Source organism: Canis lupus, chromosome 10 (genome assembly GCF_011100685.1).
Source record: "Canis lupus familiaris isolate Mischka breed German Shepherd chromosome 10, alternate assembly UU_Cfam_GSD_1.0, whole genome shotgun sequence".
In the NCBI taxonomy this organism is placed as follows: Eukaryota; Metazoa; Chordata; class Mammalia; order Carnivora; family Canidae; genus Canis; species Canis lupus.
Window position 1 is genome coordinate 19419193 of NC_049231.1, and position 4036 is coordinate 19423228.

At 45.7% G+C, this 4036-nt stretch overlaps 1 pseudogene; it reads left to right on the plus strand.

Moving 5' to 3' along the window:
• Nucleotides 1-2322: 2322 nt before the first annotated feature.
• On the plus strand, nucleotides 2323-3806 carry LOC100686419 (annotated as a pseudogene).
• The last annotated feature ends 230 nt before the right edge of the window (nucleotides 3807-4036 follow it).

Below are 4036 nucleotides of genomic sequence, written 5' to 3' on the forward strand. Positions count from 1 at the left end.
ACATGGCACAGAATCTTTCAGTAAACGGTGGATTCCTTCATCCCCTCAATGACACTTGGGCAGCTTCCAAATTTTACACGATTACAGTTTTTTGGTTGTTTTTGTTTGTTTGTTGTTTGTTTGTTTGTTTTGTCCAGGGGCATATCATTAGAGTGTTTTCACAGGGTTGTAGGTTATGAATGTGTTTGATCATTGGTTTTACAAAATGAAGCGTAATCATTTGTTCACTACTGACGTGTTTGACACAAGCAGAGCTGAGGTGAATCTACGGTTTCCTATATTTGTCTACAAATGTCAACTTCTTAAAAAAAAACGTAATTACCTTTGCTTCAAATGTATATTCAACCTAAATTCTCCTTTTCCTGGTTATTAATCGGGTGTCGTGTCGACTCACAGGCTGCTGTTGCGTGAAATGCTTATTGATACGTTCTGCTTCTTGGGGTTGTTTTCAAACTGTTGAGATTCAAAAAGACTTCTTTGGTTTCATATTTTGAATGTCGACAGCCACAGGAATTGCAAATATGTTTTGTGGGTTGAGTTGGCCCCCTCCTTTGCGGACTGTGATGAAAAGTTATTTTCTTTTTCCCGTTTGTACTGTCATTATTTTTAGTTTCTGGTTGAGGCGTCGCTGACATATAAGGCTGTGTAAGCCCCAGGTGCCTGTTTGCAGTTACTCACTTAAGAACACTCTTACAAGTATTCTCTGATAGCTTTTCCTAAGCGTTTGAAGGGTGTCCTTCACGTCCACATGTCTAGAGCACCTGTGCACGCGGATCGACGCAGAGACCTGGTTATCTTACGGTTTCCAATGGTCACTGGTTGAGCTGGTGCAGCTCACTAAGCAGCAATTCTCTGTGCTCATCTGCAAAGTCTGCTCTTGCATGTCAGGTGGCCGCAGGCCCCGTGCGCTGACAATGGGCACCTGTATCGTGTACCTGGCTGGACATTAAATTCTAGTCTCCTGTTCTTTCTTTGGGAGGAATTTGCTTTCATCGTGGTGTGTGCTACTGTTGAAAAGTCTTATGCCAGGAGATTTCTTTCCCCTTTTACAAGACTTACTCGTTTAGTGTGTGTTTTCAAAATTGTTTATTTTAAAATTCAGTGAATCTTATTACAGTGTGTTTCAGAACTAACTCTTCATCAGTTTTTCCATTTTTCCCCTGAAATATGAGGTGCCCTTTTAAAATGTAGATTAAAGACTCCTTTAATGTCTAAAATAATGTTTTGAATCACCTCCCTAAATGTTCTCAAAGACATTATTTAGATTCTTTTTTTGGAGTCACCACTTATCTGTATGTTGGGACGAGTCTTTTCTGCCTCCCACACCTGTGAGTTTTCTCTCTGTTTCTGAACTTTTTGGTTTTCATTTTTTTGTCCTCCTCCTTCCCTAAACTATTTTTAGCCATTCTCATTCATTTATTTATTTAACGAATGCTTATTGAATTTTACTCTGTGTCAAGGGGCGTTCTATCAGCAAAGGTAGGGCAGCAAGCAGCCCTGCCAATATTCCTGCTTTTATGGTGATTAATCTTAACAAGGGAGGCAGACAATAAGCAACAAATGCATTATGCAAATTCAGGTCGATTAATTCCATTCAGACAAATGAAAGAGGGAGGACTTGGAGGGTGATGGGGAATCTCTTTGGAAGGATGGTCGGGCAAAGCGTCTCTGAGATGCTAACAGGTAGCAAAACCCCAGGAACTGAGAAGATGTTGGGTATTGGACAAGGAACATGCACCGGGGGCCTGGGCTGCATGTGGAACCAAGCCAGGCTGCTGGTGTGGCTGGGGGACGTGATGTGAGGGCACTGATGCTAAGGCCGCTGTGAGGACACAATACCAGCACCGAGTATTTATTTTACATGAGTCCAAAATGCAGATATCCTATTTGAAGTATTCAAAAATCATTAAAAAATGGAAACTAAATAATATACTTAAACACCAGAAATGATAAAACATTAAAAAACTTCAGGTGAATGCAAAATTTAAAAATATACATGTGAAGGGGCCCCTGGGTAGCTCAGTCGGTGATACATCCACCTCTTGATTTCAGCTCAGGGTATGATCTCAAGGTCGTGAGATGGAGCCCGTGTCAGGCTCTGCGTTGGGCATGGGGCCTGCTTGTCCCTCGTCTTCTACCTCTGCCCTTCTGTAAATTATTAGGAGAAAAATGAACACGATTAAATTATTTGAGAGAAACATTACAGGTAATAAAATTAATCATAAAAATGAACATGTATCTAGTTCTTGAAAATGCAATCCCAGCCCGTGCTGCTCCCAGAGAGCTTCCTAAGGCAAGCGAAACCAGTCAGAGCCTCTTGAAATGGAGACGGTCGCTTCTTCGGGTAGCTCCTCAGCTCCAGAAAATGAGCATCTTCAAGAGACCCCAGAATCCAACAGTAGTGTGTATCCTTTCTTCAGGAGGTTTCATTGCTGCTGTGGCCTGATCCCCACCAGCTCCAAATCAGTGGTATTGGATATGTCCCTGCAGGTGGAGGAAGCTTCCTTTGCTTCAGTGACTAGTGGTGTCCAAGCTGCCCCTTAGAGGGATTGTAAGATGCGAAGTTTTGTGGGCATGCTGACCATCATCAATACCCTGCACCGCTGCCGTAAATCAGCCTTGGTACAGATCTACCAGCTGTGTCTATAGCTGCAATGTCTACAAGAGCCAAGCTGTGGGAGGAGCCACGATGTCCTTCAACAGATGAATGGATAAAGACACATGGTCTACATATACAATGGAACATTCCTCAGCCATCAGGAAGGACAAATACCCACCATTTGCTTCAACGTGGATGGACCTGGAGGGTATGATGCTGAGTGAAGTAAGTCCATCGGAGAAGGATGATCATCATATGGTCTCACTCATATGTGGAATATAAGAAATAGTGAAAGGGATTATAAGGAGGGGAACCAAGTGGGAAAAAATTAGAGCAGAAGACAAACCGTGAGCGACCCCTAACTCTGGGAAACAAAGCGTTACGGAAGGGGAGGTTGGTGGAGGGAAGGGGGTGACTGGGTGGCAGGCACTGAGGAGGGCATGTGATGGGATGAGCACTGGGTGTTCTACTGTATGTTGGCAAATTGAATTTAAATTTTAAAAAATTAGAAAAACATCTATGAGCTCAAAGAACACAAGTCAGAAACTCAGAGGAAGGTGTACCAACAAGTCTCCTTCAAACCTCTTGTCTGCATTTTTCCTAATGCCACCTCGTCTGATGCTGTCTCTTCATCAGCTCAGAACAAGATCCACAGGCTGCCAGTTGTTGACCCAGAGTCAGGCAACACTTTGTACATCCTCACCCTCAAGGGCCTCCCCAAGTTCCCCAAGTTTATAATGGAGTTCCCCAAACCAGAGTTCATGTCCAAGCCTCTGGAAGAGCTACAGATTGGCACCTCTGCCCATGTTGCTACGGCCTGCACCACCACCCCTGTCTGTGTGGCTCTGGGCATCTTTGTACAACACCGAGTAGACTGGAAAGGCCGTGTGGTGGACGTCCGCTCTAAGTTTGATGCCGTCGGTCTGGCAGTCGAAAAGACCTACGTCAACCTAGACGTGTCTGTGGCCCAAGCCCTGCATCATTGATCACATTCTGTGTATTTAATTTAAACGCTCGCATCACTTTGAGGGTGTCCTCGAGGGCTACCTGTGTGAGACTCTGGAGAGAGACGACCATCCATGTACAGGCTGGGGGGCACCGAGGTCACCGACTCGTAGTGGTAGATGGGGGTGATGGGGTCAAGGGGATTGTAGAGCCGCCTGACATCCTGCGGGCCCTGGTGCTCACGGGAGGAGAGAAGCCCTGAGCTGGGGGTGGCATTGGGCAGCACTGGGGGACATGACCCCCACCCGCTGCTGCCTGCCCAAGGAACCACAGAGGAAACCTTGAGGGAACCGTGAGTCTGTTCCCCAGTTGGGAGCCGGAGAGCCCGTTAGGGGAGAAAGGAGAAGGGGATTTTGGCTCTCCTATCCTCACCGTACAGCCCGCCCGGCCCTCTTGGGTATAGTAGCCTCCTTACTGGGTGAATGACGGGCA